The following is a 16,355-nucleotide window of genomic DNA, read 5'->3' on the forward strand; positions in this document are numbered from 1 at the left end:
CAACACAAGTTTAAAAAAATAGATAATATTTTTTCTAAATAAACAAGACCAAATATGATTATATTCCACAATGCACAGTTACAAATATGAATTTAGCACTTAAAAGCACACAAATAGTGCTTAGAGGCACAAATGTTGCAAGTTGGTATTAAGCGGTGTCGTGACAGAGTTGTTTCCTACAATGCGGCACCACTGGTGCCATTTACGGAGTCGTTCGACACCCCAGGTACAGTACCTTAGCAAACAAGTAGAAAAGAAGCCGGAGCACGGAGTCGGGGAGTGAGGTGTTGCTGAATCCAGTGTGGTGTTAGTTCTGGTGCAAAGGGGCAGAAGGGCAGAGGCATCGCACAGCGGCATTCGGTCCCTACTGTAGAGTGCTGGAGGTGAAGTAATGTTGGTTGCGAAGTCGTCCCTTGGTTCCGGCAGGAACGTAGTCTGGCGAAGTCACAGTGCTGTGGGGCAACATCACGGTGTTGCGATGATGTCACAGGGCTGCAGGTGCTGCGATGGTGTCAGATGTCACAGACGTTCAGACTTCCGACACTCTGAAGTCACAGAAGTCTGGCAGGATCAGCAGCTGCAGTGACGCAAAGCCGACAGGGTTGTCAGAGTTGTCGTACTTCTGCAAGGTCCAAGGCCTCGGTCAGGCAGCATTGCAGTTCTGGGCAGCAGCACCTTTACGAAGTCACACAGAGTTGTCTGGCATTGTAAGACAGGTTTCTCTCCAAAATATCACTTCCAGGGACACAGGAACTGGAATGGCACCCTCTGGCAAGCTACAGTCCACAGCAGGCAGACTCAGAACTGGGTGGTGAAGCCTTTGCTGTCCCTGGGGCTTCAAACCAGGAGGCAAGCTCTACTCCAAGCCCTTGGAAATACCTCTCAAGCAGGAATGCAAAACAAAGTCCAGTCTCTGTCCCCTTGCACAGGCAGAAGCAGCAACTGCAGGATAGCCAACACACACAGTCACAGGTCAGGGCAACAATTCGCACTTCTTCAGCTCTTCTCCAGGCAGAGGTTCCTCTTGAATCCTTGAAGTAATCTAATTTTCAGGGGTTGGAGGTCCAATACTTATACCCTTTTCTGACTTTGAAGTAGGCATACTTCAAAGGAAAGTCCCTGTTGTTCACAAGATCCTGCCTTGCCCAGGCCAGGCCCCAGACACACACCAGGGGGTTGGAGACTGTATTGTGAGAGGGAAGGCTCAGGTGTAAATGACCACTCTTCCCTCCACTCTAGCACAGATGGCTCATCAGGATATGCAGGCAACACCACAGCTCCCTTTGTCTCACTGTCTAGAGAGGATTCACAAACAGCCCAACTGTCAAACTGACCCAGATAGGCAATCCACAAACAGGCAGAGTCACAGAATGGGTTAAGCAAGAAAATGCCTACTTTCTAAAAGTGGCATTTTCAAACTAACAATCTAAAAACCAACTTCACTAAAATATGTTTTTTTTAAATTTTGAGTTCAGAGACCCTAAACTCCAAATTTTGATCTGCTCTCAAAAGGAATCTGAACTTTAAAGTTATTTAAAGGCAGTCCTAATGTTAACCTATGAGAGAGAAATGCCTTGTAACAGTGAAGACTGAATTTAGGAGTATTTCACTGTTAGGACAGGTAACACACATTAGTATATGTCCCACCTTTAATATGCACTGCACCCTGCCCATGGTGCTGCTCTAGGGCCTACCTTAGGTGTGCCTTATATGTATGAAAAGGGAAGGATTAGGCCTTGCAAGTGGGTACACTAGGAAAGTCGAATTGTCAGTTTACAACTGCACACACAGACACTGCAGTGACAAGTCTGACCCATGCTTACAGGGCTACTTATGTGGGTGGCATGACCAGTGCTGCAGGCCCACTAGTAGCATTTGATTTTCAGACCCTGGGCACCTCTAGTGCACTTTACTAGGGACTTACTAGTAAACCAAATATGCCAATCATGGGTAAGCCAGTTTACACTTACATTTTACATAGGAGCACTTTAGCACTGGTTAGCAGTTGTAAAGTGCCTAGAGTATCAAAAGCAGCACAGAGTCCAGCACACATCGACAACCTGGGAGGCAGAGGCAAAAAGTTAGGGGAGACCGCACCAAGGATGCCAAGTCTAACATATACATTGCGCCACTTTGGCGCAGGGAAATGGCACCTAAACACCACATTTGCGTGAAAAACAAAATAACGCAACTGTGGTGCAAGGTGGCAATAGGGGCTTCCTAAATCTGACCCATAATGTGTACCAAAACATCATGATGCTGTCTTTAGACATGCTGCTGCATGACAAAGGTTATTATTAGGCAGAATGTCAGTCTCTTCTTAATGAGAAACAATTGTACTGCAAAAAATGACTGATTGCAGAGCACTCGAAATTACTGTGAATGCTCAGGGCTGTAGAATCTTTGCCAGAGGTGCTCTGTCTTCTTTTTAAATAACACCCTTCCACTCTATAATTTGCTGACTTTCAAAGACTCTGACATTTTATATGCCGTCTGTCCAGTTCTATAACGATTTAGGGTCTGGTTATTAACTTTGAACTTTATTCTATTTTTTAGAGGACAAAGAAAAATCTTATTTAATGGGCTTTACACTGTGACAAAATGAATCTAAATAATAAAGGTTTGCGTCCTAAATAGAAAATATTTAGAATGAAAATTCGTTAATATACTTACAACATTTCGAGAGATAAGGCGACGCTTTACACTTTTTAGAAAATATCCACTATGTTGTAAATTAAACATTTCCTCAGACAAATACTAATTACACGTATTAATTGGTGAGTTCTGCATAGGGTAATTTAACATGTTTTTAATAAAATGAATAGGTTATAAAGCTTTTGACAATCTTCACTTCATAATAGAATGAGAGCACTCTTGATCTTCCAATTAAAAATAGACATTCCCGACTGCCAAACTAAGACTTAATTACCTTGGAACAATTTAATTTCAGGAATCATTTCACGTGAAAAACTGCTTGATCGTAGGCCAAAAAGAACGTAAAATATTTTGTATAATGGTAGTGACATTTTCAAATGTAGTCATATGTTATAAGCAAAACGAAGACAGTGCATTATTTAGAAAAATAACTGTCACCCTTATCGGAATTTAGGCATGTCTATCATTTGAACAAATGTACTTGTTGTTTTTTAAATCGCTTTCTTGTAAATATACCTAGAATGTAGATACCTGTTTCTCAAACCTTTCTAGTGTAAGTGCTGAATGTCTTTAGTGACTCTCATACTTTTTCTCTATGCCTTATTGCATGCTTCTGAATTCTCTTTTATTTTGGTTTTTCTCCATAAAGAACTATTTTGCATGTGAGAGAGCGCAGCTTATATAATTAATATTAACATGAAATGTTTATGAACTAATGTGCAATAATGACGCATAGAAACTGTATTGATAATGTTTTGCTAAAACGTGTGTTTGAAATGTGCCCACGGGGAGTGGCTGCCAATGCATATGGGGACTAATGAAAATGACTAATGTTGAAGGAATGTTATATTAGGAGATAGCTTTATACTAATTATTAATGATTATGTTATTAAAGCTTTGCTAATAAATCTTATAGGCCTTAGTTAGTATGAGTCGAGGCCTATCTGCCTGACTCTGATATTAAATGTGTTTTTCTAAACGTGCAGTGTGCTGACTTGCTAAAGGACATGAACTCTTGTTTTCTTCAAACTAGAAGCTGAATGCAACTATAGTAGATCCCTTCTCATGAAGTTTGACTCGCTCGTAGAAATATACTAGCTAAATGCAGCAGTGTAGATTAATGTTAAACACAAGGCCGCCTAAACCGGTACAGACAATGGAGCCACTGACTGAAGATGCGCAATGAATTACAAAAGGATGAAATCATACCGGACATTCTACCTCTAAAGACGTCAATCAGATGGACCAATAAAATGCCTGAGAACTGTTGTGGGGTGACAAATTCAATGACATAATGTAATTGGTTAAAGATAGTGGGGTGCAACCCCTTGTCCAATTAGGTTTTAGGGGAATGTAGAACGAAAAGGGGATAAAAAACCCTTGACACCAGGAAGTGAATCAGAATGGAGAATAGGAGACTAAGAGACTAGGGGAGGTGCTGATGCGATTTGCTATGATCCAGACACTTTGTCACTTTGACTAAGTGACATTAGTTTAGATTAGAACCATCCTTGTCCTTGGACTGCCCGTCTATACTTTGCCTCCTTATGAGGGAAGTACCCCTTCGCCCTTCCTGCCTGAGCTGAGTTCCTGACTGATGGCAAATCAACTGATGTTCTTAAGACGAAGACCGAACCTGAGTGCTGACTCAAACTTGGAGGGTACTTATATGACAGTGAAATTGTGATTGTCTGTTTGCTTTTCCTTTCTAGGTACCAACTGCTTCTTTTGACAGAGACCATAGGTAGATGTTTTTCCAAATTGGTGTTACTAAATTGTTTTGCATGAAGCCCAACATGCCAATGCTAATTCGCGGTTAGTTAAGAGGGTTCACTAAAACTGACGCAAATAGACAAATGACTGAATTCATGCTTTATTGAACTGACGTAATAGTGATACTCTGCTAAGGATAACCTATGTTCACGCCTTGTTATGTTCTGATGTTCGTGATTCTTGCTTTGATGAAATCATATCAGAGTTGCCATATTGTGACTATGCTAATGAGTTACTTGGTTTTGAGACTAATCAACTTATTATTATTAGAATTGTAACCAATAGGGAATAAAAATCACAAAATTATACTAAACTGGTGTGGTTATTCATGACTGAAAGGTCATGGTGGTATCTTGAGTCTTGTTAAATGCCATTGATTAAGGTGAAATGCATTGTTGTGCCAAATATTGACGACATTATTGATGTATTAATTGACATGTTGATTAGTTATCTCGTCCTAAGTTGTCTTCAATCAGGGTCAAAAGATTCATTGGCCTAAAACGAGTCCCAATGTGTGTAACCTAGTCATAAAGGGACGCGTTACGACATGTAAGATTGAAAGATGCTGCACTGTGTTGAATAAACCTTCATAAAACTGGTTATCTATTGCATTCTGATGATTTCTTTACAGATATCCCCTTGTATCAACTAGATATGGTTTCCAGAGTAGATTTGTGTAACCCAACAGCCAATCATGCCAAAGTTCTGGGTGTCTTTTCAACTTCTTGTACATATTGCTGCTTCAATAATGAGGATGTTAATACTTAAGTCATGGAGCCCATGTGGATAACCAGCAGATGAGATGCTACATTTTGACAACAAGATACGTAATATAACATATATGTATGTATAAGGGGAGCTCTGTAGTTTGGGAAGGCTAAATAAAACTGTGCAATGTGATTCTATGAAGGACTGTGCTGCATGCACAGAGACCAGAAGGGTCTAACTTTCGCCAACTATCCTCAAGTCTGTCACCACGTTTCATCAGTACTTGCTGCTCGACAGAAGGAGCTCAGTTAGAAGGTGGGCAGAATGTGATGCTGTGATGCACGAGGAGCCTCAGAAAAAATATAGCACAGCGTCAACACTACTGTGTGTAGTTTGACACCATTTAATGCACTAGAGCTCACATTTATGGACTTTGTGGCACATTCTCCCTGTGGTGTCGCTCTTTTGGCATCCTATCTCCAATGCAGAATCCCTTGCACTGTTGTCACTTCAATAATAATATATCTTTGTATATGAACGATACATTTTCATACTCACAGGAAATCACATTGTGACTGTTAGATTCCCCTACTCTCCCTAGACCCCGGCATGATGGTATTTGGTCAGGCAGGCTCTGCGACCTGAAGGTTAATGACTGACAGGTCACAGGTGGGATAACATTTAGCCGACAGCCAAACATGCAAACAGGGCAACTTAGATTAAGATCTCACAGATCAGCTTCTACACTACAATAGTTCCAGGAGATTGGCCTCAATAAAGCACACATGGACAGAAGGACATAGACAATCTAAAACACCATAAAGTTAGATGCCACATGTTGTTAGGTACACACAGCATACAAAGTGTTCATGTGCCCCTCACACTGGACAAGAACTCACTAGCCCATATTTGTGCCCACACCAGGCAGAGGACAACCTGCATTCTCTCTCTGGAATTTCTGTTCATGACTCCAGGACAGCTGTTTTCATTTTATAGTTTTTTGGTCCCCAAGAATGATATAAAATGTGTTCCAAACAGATGTACTCAGAGAGATAGTCCTCAAGCCTATTTCTGTAACTGCTCTGCCAGTCATAATATTTGATTAAATAAAGTACTCCCTGCTCTGCAAGATACCTTGTGTCTTTAGTTTTTAAGGTACAATCTAATTTCAAGCAATAGCACCATGGTGCAAGGGTGCCTGCGTTGCATGCAGGACTGCTTTTGTGCAGGAAGGGACACTTTCCTGCACAAATACAATCGTAGGAGGCTTTTCTCTTTCTATCAGTACTGCAGAGTGCATTTTCACAAAAACAAGCGTGGAGACAAGTGAGAGCAGACTAACATTGACAACTGTGTAGAATTAATCTCATCATTATTTCAACGGGCAATATTTCTCACTTTTGATCCCCTTCTCTTTACTTTTCTCCACTGTTTCTCCATATGTCTTCAATTTCTCTACTACATCAGGCTTGTATTTTCTTTACCCATGTTCTCTCCATGTTCTACTTTCTAACGTCTCTTGTCCAGCTGGGTTACTTCTTTCAACCTTCCATTCCCACATGCCCTCTGGACTTCTACTGCACATCCAGCTCCATCTTTATAATGCACAAGATCATCCTCCCATGTCACTCTTTCCTGTCACCAACATTCCACTGCATCAGCTTCAAACCAAGAGACAAACAACACACTCTTTTCTGCTTATTTCATTCAATCCTGGCTGCTCTGTTTATATTTTACATTAGCTCACCCCTCAAACCTCTTATTGTCACCACATTCTACCATTTCCACTCTACCTTTCACTACCCAAGACTGCTTATTCCACTTTGCTACAATCACCACCCATGAGTCTCACATATGCCTCCAAATCACATAAAGTATCTGCTTCACTTTTGGATACCCATTGATGCAATTCTTACAAATTCCTTTCTTTCTCCTCCCTCATACTAATTCTCACTCAAACATCTACCCCACCAAACAGGTAATGTAGCAGACATTTTAATACTTCCCCTCATGTCATATTGATCATCCATACATGACAACTTAGTAATTTTGTTAAAGTACTGATAGTTTTGTTGTAAAGCGATGCACTGAAAGTCATGGTAATGTGCATTCACTGTAGAATAGGTTGCTAAAAAGCATGGGGCATAGCCTTTAAACTTTATGTTTAACAAATTAATTCATTTCTGTGTTATATTTCATTGTTTTATCTAATCGTGTGCACTAAAACGATAAAATAATTCAAGGGAGAAACGTTTGAAATATTACACGCAAAAGTTGAACATTTTTGTTCTGTAAGATTTCCAATGTAATTTATTAACAAAGTTATTTTGTTTTAAATCTACTGTGTCATGAACATTAACAAAATTTATTAATGTTGAATGGATAGTTTGTAATGATAAATGTGCCTTATTTGCAAAAATGAATGTGCAGTGTTAATTAATGTTGGTTAGTATAAATGAGGCCTGCAAGCCCCTGTTTCCTGACTGTGCAGAAAATGTTTAGTCTTTCTTGGTCACATGAACTTTTCTTTCAGATTTGGTTCTCATGAGAATGCTAGCATGATAAAGATGTTTTATTGTTTCATACATAGTAGGCCTGAGAAACTAACTGTGAACATGGTACATTCAGAAATTGTGAAATGGACTATGTATACATATGTTTCAACCCGCACAGATGAGCTAAGATGGAATGTTTTCTACATGTTGTTAATGGGAACTTTCAGCGATGTTGCAGTCCATGTTGCATGACTGACTTCCATTGGATAATTTCACCCTCTGCATCATCTGGAGTGATAATCACACAAATAAGGCACATTTAACATTCAAAATGATGTAGTCAACATTAATAAACGTTGTCAATGTCCATGTTGCTGTAGATTTAAAATGACTCTGTTACTGCATTGCATTGGATATGGTGCAGAACTATAATTTTCAACTTTTGAATGTAATATTTCAAACATTTCTCTCTTGAATTCTTTTATCATTTTAGTGCAAACTATTAACACCATGAAATATAACACAGAATTAAATTAATATGTTGAACATAAAGTTTAAAGGTTATACCACATTCATTTCAGTAACTTATTCTACTGTGAATGCACATTAATATCACTTCTAGTGCACCACTTTATAACAAAACTATTAGTGCTTCGATTAACAAATGCAAAAGTTGTCACTTATGGATGATCAATGCTACATCAGTCCCAACGCTGATGATGAATCAAGCCATCACACATGTTCTAATCTCTCATTTTCAATGAGACAGCTCAACATTTCAGAGGTTGTTCCAGGTAATTCTTCTGGACTTCTCTAAATGTTTAATGTCACTACAGTATATACATTGTCTAGTCTCCATCTCTAACTCCTCTTCTCTTTCTCCTCTGCTTGTTCTCATATCTTTCAGCTTCTTGAACAAATTATAGGGACCAGCTGCAACTAAGGCACACAAAGCTATTATGAATACAGGTCTCAGGAGAGAGGGAACAAGTCCTTTTCCTAGGCTTCCAAACCAACTTCCAACTGCTGAAAAACCACTACCTATTGCTTCCCAGGCACCTGTTGCTTCTAACTCCTTCAGGTCCTCTTTTAGATCTGTCATATTGGGAATTTACTTCCTCAGTGCCTTGCAATTGTCTGGCATGTCAGTGCAGCACTACTGAGCTTGTAAGATTTTGCAAACTCCACCCTCTTTTGCAAGAATGAGGTATAACGCAAGACAATTTTGTATAGCCATTGATCCTATGACAACCATTTCTGTGTCAACTAATAAGAAAGCATCCAACATCTGTAGATAATATATCCAAAATGGTTGAAATTGTCCTTATCATGTGATCATTCAGGATCACACTCACAGACGGAATTATGGTACCAAACACATTTCCTACAAACTCCGAAGCACTAACACCTCTTTTGACTCTAGTGTTTGATTTGTAATCCCAAAGAGGATCATTGAATTGCTCCACATCATAAATGTTTGGAAAGACAAGTCCTAAATAATATGTACCGTACCAGCCTTTTGACAACTTATAATGGCCATTTTTTTCTCACAAATTAAATAAACACCTGCTATGGCAGGGTCTTGTCCAGCTAGCATAACATTTCAAATACTTTTAAACAAAAACACATTTCTACATTCACTCATCCCTACAAAAACTGTGTCAGTTTTCCATTTAGGTCTAAATGTACACAACTTCCCAGCATGTTGCCAATCTAAGGAAAGGAATCCTTAACTCCCTTCTAATGAATGAGTTTCTTCTTTCCTCCAAACTTTGACACACTATTCCTTTTTCTATCTTAGTATTAATTGCTGTACTTCTATCTTCAATTTGTCCTAGAAATTATTTTTCTACTGGAGTAAGTGTACAGGTCAGGCTGTTTCTATGGACAAAGACCATACCAAATGTAAATGTGAGTTCAAAGTAACATCCCACTGTATCAATGTTTTTTGCTTCAGCAATGCTGCTTGAATGTTTGATATTTGAGATAATTGAGAAACCAAGGTCATAATTTAAGTAATAATATTGATAATATTCCTGTTGATATAAAAATGTTAACAACAGGCTACATGAAATTCCATAGGTTAAGGGGATACCATGATTTGTGATTCCCTCATTTGTTGATGAAGGCAACTGGATGCACATGTAACAATCATTAACTTTCATAGTATTCACATACTCATTCAATAATTTGTAATAGATATTTGTAGACAAATCACTTCTGAGTCCATCTGTATGTAACTTTTTCTCATTAAGCAAAGACTTTTGGTTTGCTATTGGACTTTCAGAACTTGGGACACTTGTGGATTTAACTTTTTCTGAATGACCAGGTGTTGGTAAATGTAATCCAGTGAGCAATAATATAATCATTATGACTGTCACAACTAATAATCCTACACATATGTTTCTAAGCTTACTCTTTTTATTTCCACTAGACTCCATGAGCTCCCTAATTTCAGACCAACAATTAAAAATCAAAAATAAAAATACGGTATAGATTATAACTCCTTTTTTATTTTTGAGCAAAGCAAATATCAAAAACAGTCTCTTTTGCAAAAGTTCAAATTATTTTACAAAAAGTTTCCTTGGTCTTCTATAAAGTTCATCAGGTTTTCTCTATTCAAAAGTTCAAAAAATGTCAAATAACATTTCAAATGTCTTTAATAAAAGCACACCTCATAGTCACTGATAATCACTTCCAGGGTATGATGTCTTTGCTCATCAAGCGGTAATGAGATTTCAAAGTTCTGCTCCACAACAATCACAAACTCAAGAATGTTGAACTCGACTCAAATTGTTAAAGCAAAAGGTTGTAAACTCCTTCATTTTATTTGCTGCAAAGTATGTCCATTCAGGTGCTGAGTGTTTTTTGAGTGGGTACTCTCCTTCTCTTTGAGCTCCAACTCACTCAACCCTCACCATTACTGTAACTTTGACTCGACTCAGTTTTTCAGCAATCTTTGAGGGCCCTTGTACTACAGACACAGTTTGCTGACTTAGCCAATTGTCTCATGGTACAGCTCTTTTTACTACAGCATCTGGTCCTTCATTAGCATCCGAGCTTCCATGAGTCAACTGATTCTGCCTTGACCCTTCTGTACCAAGCACTGCTCGCTCAGACCCCCCTCGGACCACAATTGTGCTGTGTCAGCCACTTGTGTATCCCTAACAACTTTTCTTATCTGGCTTACTGTAACAGACCCTCGAGGGACAGGTGCTGTATTATCTAAGGGACCTGGAACTTTGTGAGTGTGGCTCGCATGTACTTAGTTAGGGAGACCAGCACACGTCACAGCTGTCGTAGTGACCAACACTAACTGATGGAGCCCCTTTCAATGTGGTTCCAAGCAAGACTTTCTCATGTGCTTCTTGACCATGACCCAGTCACCTGGACTCAGGTCATGGCAAATCTTCTGCTGCAGTAGTGCTGTAGATTCTCCAACCTTATGAGACACTGAACAAACCAGATCAGCTAGACTTTTTTGCAATAATGCAGTCCCAAGTTATCTGTAACATTTACAAGTGCATTCACAGGCACAGCTGGCAATCTCATGGCTTTCCCCATGATGATTTCATACAGGGGCAAACCAGTCTCTCTGTCATGAGTACTGTGCAAACATCAAAAACAAGAAGGAATGCATCTGGCCATTTCACAGTGGCAGCTGCAGTAACGCTTGCCAGTTTGGATTTCAGAGTTCCATTAACTTGCTCCCCTTATGCAGAAGCCTCAGGTCTGTAACTACAATAGAGTTCTTGCACTTCTAACGCCGCACAATATATTCAGGACTTCACTGTTGAAGTGTGCCCTTCAGTCTGACTATAGAGAGATCTAGAATCTGAAATGCAGTATCCATTCTCTAATCAAAAGCTTTGCTACTGTAAGGCTATCATTCCTCCTGGTCAGGTAAGCTTTAACCCACCGAGAGAAAACACAGACAATGAACAAGCGATATCTCAGTCCATTGCATATGGGTGTCTTAATAAAGTTCAACTGCATTCTGTTGAATGATCTTCCTGATCTACCTATGTTACTCAGTGTGACTACTGTATGCTGCCCTACATTCATCTGCTGGCATGTGACACACTTGTGACACACAGATTGTACTAACAATCTGAATATGTGGTTAAAGCGTGTCTGCCTAAAAGTTCTAATTATTGCATCACAACCTACATGGGCCTGTCCATGATAATGTTTAGTCATGGGTAGTAACAGCCTGCTGGCAACTCAGCTCTTACATCACTTGAAATCCAAATACCATCTTCATTTCTTTTGATACATCGTGTTCTAATCCAACTGTTCTGTTCTTCTTCTGGTACTTCTTATCACCAGCAGTTCACAGGATGTTTTGACTTGTCTCATCATTTCATTCATTGCACCACTCTCCATTAAAGGATGTACATCTTAGGGCACAATATCACACCACTTCATGCAGTTTACTTCACAACCACAATTCAAGCAGGCAACTGTAATGCATTCAACAAGTTGCAAACTTTTTCCCGGTTCTAATGGGTGATCAAGAAGAAGTCATAAAACCTCTCTGCGACCGCATCTGACCAAAGTCATGAACAACATCAAAGCCATACTGACTATCAGTGAAAATCATCTCTTTGAGTTGTTCAGAAACACTGCATGCCCTGGTAAGGGCTACTAATTCACCTACTTGGTCAGAAAGACTCCTTGGAGCCAGGAGGCTTTAATCACACCTGAGATTGTGCAAACTGCATAAACATCTCTCAGACTCCTATATTTGTCTCTTAAACAGGAGCCATGTCATTTTCAGTTATGTGAACATCTTGAATGTCAGGTCTTGGCATGGTGCATAGTTCAGTAATATTGTGACAGTCATGCTCAAGCTCATGAGTACAATCATTTACATTTTCAACTGGGACAGGCAATAGATTGTCAGGATTTAACATAGGCTAATCTTCAGATTTATATTGGGGCAGTGAGAATTATTTGCTCGTGATTGGTCAAATGAGTGCTAGCTAATTGTTGGATTTTAGTTTGGGTTAACACGATTTCCACTAAATAGAGCACAAAAATCTTCAGTGGATGACCCTTGATAATGCCTTTGCACTGTTTTATACTGATGCTCACTGCAGGAGTTGCTTTAAGACATCCAGGGAAAGCTGAAGTAGCAGGATAAAGTGTGACAGAAAAATAAGCCACAGGTTTATTTGCATTTCCATGCAACTGAGTCAAAACTGTGAGAGCACATCCCTCCCTCCCACAGCAGTACAAAGAAAAACAATTACTATAATCAGGCATTTTCAGAGTAGGGGCACAATAGAGATTTTCTTTTAGCTCGGTGAAGGCAGCTTTGCAGTTGTCATCCAATGGTAGTGGATAAGACACATCTTTGTGAGGCTTGGCCACAAGGGAAAAGTTTGAAATCCACTAATGACAGTAGCCAACCATTCCCAATGACATCCTGACTTCTTTCTGAGCAGTAGGGGGATTTATTTTCTGAATTTCTTAGATTATTTCTTGCAACACCTTTCTCAATGTTCTGACCTAGGTACAGTACTTCATTCTTACAATACTAAATTTAGTTGGGAAACTTTATGTCCATTCTCCCCTAAATGATTCAAAAGTGCAATTGTATCTCTCCTACAGGCTTCTTAAGTAGTTGATGCTACTAATATGTCATCAAAGTACTGGGCCAAGACTGAATGGGCATGTTTAAGTGACCCCAGATTCTTTTTCCATAAACCCTAGTGGGGCTCGGCACCATGCTATAACACGACTGCCAAACCAAAAGTCTAAGCGATACTGGCTTTCCTCATGCAATAGTATGGAAAACAATGACTGGCATGGGTCAATAACAGACAACCACTCTGCATCACAAGGAATGTGGAATAAAATCACAGAACTAATCGGTATCGTAGGACAACATTGAACACCAATCTCATTAAACTTTCTAGGATCTTGGACTATTAGGTATTTTCCATTAGGCTTTCACAGACCCTTAATGGGAGAGTTACATGGACTTCCCATTATCTCTTTCAGGATACCTTGGTCTATCAATTAATTAATTAATTAAGTAATTCTTGCAATTGTTTCAGGTGTTATGTTACATGAGGGGATTTTCAGATACACTGCATTTGGTTTCACTATTATTTTCATGGGCTCAGTTCCTTTAACAAGTTCTATTTCCTTTCCTGAAATATTTCAAACCAGGTGACACAGTGTCTATCAGATCCTTAGGCAAATCATTATATGTCAACATTGGGTACAAGGTGACACTAGAGTTTTGATCTGCAATTTTAAATGGTACATCCTCATCATTTGTTTGAAATTCTATTCCACCAGGTGTGCAGTTAAAATAACAATTTAATTCGCACAATAGGGCACATCCGTGCAAGCTTAGAGGACGTGAATTGCATATCGCAAATTGATGCTCATCTCCAAAGTAACCCATTTTCGCTGGGACAGATTCTGTTACTGGGTTGGACAACTGTTTATTTGTGACTCCTACAGCCTGAATTTTTGATCCTGAAAGGGGTAAATTTGGCATTTCTGCTGTTGTGACAATAGAGAATGTAGCGCTAGTGTCAACCAGAAATGACACATGGGTACCCAATACATCACCATCTACATAGGGACCATGTTGGTCTACTTCTAGGGAAGCATATAGCACATAGATGTAGATTCACATCTACAGTTCCAACCTGGTTTAAATTCTGTTTGGCATATATTTGCTTGCCGCTGAGCCACAGGTGTTTGTGGTATCTGTGTTTGCTGTCCTTGCGGCACATTTACAATTTGCATTCAGGGTCTCTAAACTTGGTACAATTTCATTATCCTGCACCTGATTACACTATTAAGGGGACACTACCTCCTCCAATGGCTAAACTGGCTACTGGCCACCTAACCACAATCGTGTACTGATTGCTTCTTTTCAAAACCTGGACATCAACAATTCCACTGTGATCTACCTGAACACCACATCCTCTAACTCTTGGCTGGAAAACATTAGTGCCCTGCTGTTGCACTCCTTGTGTATCACCGGTATGTATCACTAACTGCGAACTCTGACTAACTTTCTGCGCAGCTTTCAATTGCATCACCATCACCTCCACTTTCAACTTTTGCTGTTTAATTCCAAACAATGACTTCAGTATTTGGCATAACGCAGTATCTCGTCAACAGGCCTGTTTTGCCAACAAATCAAATGCTGCTGTATCATGGCATATATGTCTGGTTTCAGTCCTTGCACAAATCTGAACATAGAATGTCCCATATCTTTAGCTCCTAATGGTTAATTACCACTGTAATGTTTGAAAGGTTGAAACAATCAATCACAATAGGAATGTATTGACTTCTTAGATTCTTAAGTCGTCCTGTCAATCCTTAGCCAATAAATGTCCTTTTGAGACACCTTGTCCCTTAAGAAGTCAATTACCTTATAATACTTTTTCATCACTTCTTTATACAGTGCACCTGTCACTGGATCTCTTGTAGGCTCACAGTCAGGACAATCATCCAAAACCTTGCACTTGGTCCGCAAGTCATTTGGAATCACAATGTCAAACTATGTATTCAAATCTTCCCACAAGCATTTTAAAGTTTAACAAAGCTCTCTGTTTGCTTATACCAATCCACTGTTTTTTCACTCAATTTCAGGTAGTCGTTCGTAAATGATAAAATATCACTCTTACTCCAAGGTACATTAACATACCACGACCGGGAATTTCTCTCTGAGCTTTCTTTTGCTCATCAACCTTCTCACTTATCTAACACTTCTCTTTTCTGGATGCACATGATTAATTCCTTATTCTGCAATCTCATTTCAGGAGGTCTCAAGTTACTTTATCCTTGTCATTAAACTCCAATCTATAACTTCTCCTTCAGGGCTTTTGTTTCTCCAAATCCACATCATATTTCTCGTTCAGATAACCTTTCACAAGCCTGTCCTGCAAATTTCCCTTTTCCAACTTTTTGTCAATTTTAGTTAGTCACTTGTTACCCTAGATTTTCTTTTACAAAATTTCTTTTGGGACTTTCACACTTTTTTTCTTTTTGCCCAAGTGTTTAACTCAGCACATGGTAACATGAGTTGCTTATTCGTAGGTTTACCCCTTCCCAAGGTCACTAAATTGTGGAGATTGAACTGCTAAATGATTAACAGAATTAGACAGTGTTTATTTCTTCCTTTTCAAATGTTGTGTTGCTTTTATTGTATCATTGATTGATTGTTTAGTCTTTTTGATGTTATTTTGTTAGAATTTTTTAGGCGGTTTGGACAGCCTATTGTGAGTCTGTACCTTTACAGCCTTGTTTTGAGAATTATCTGTATTACTCTGAGTCTTAATCTGTAATAAAAACCCTTAGACGTTATTCCAGATGGGATTTTTCCTTTGGTAGCCACATTGGTTATACTATTATTCTAAATTAATTTGTTGTGTAATTGATACCTATGTCTCCTTACCCTTATGCTGGGTGAAAAGATTTATTGACTTTGTCTAAGGCATTCTACTGAGAAGGAACATGCTAAAGCAGTATTCAACAATGTAAAGTCACGCCCCCAAATCTTAGCATATGTGAAAATATTTTTCAAAGCACCTGGAGCCAAAGTGATAGTCAGCAATGTACTGTTAGATTAATTCATGATCAAACATGGCATTCAACAGAAGTATTGGCTCTACCCCCTGCTGTTTGTCCTGACAATACAATCTTTAGTTAAATGTGTCAGAATGGGTGCATTCTTTAGGGTGGGTGCTT

This window comes from Pleurodeles waltl, chromosome 3_1 (assembly GCF_031143425.1).
Source record: "Pleurodeles waltl isolate 20211129_DDA chromosome 3_1, aPleWal1.hap1.20221129, whole genome shotgun sequence".
In the NCBI taxonomy this organism is placed as follows: domain Eukaryota; kingdom Metazoa; phylum Chordata; class Amphibia; order Caudata; family Salamandridae; genus Pleurodeles; species Pleurodeles waltl.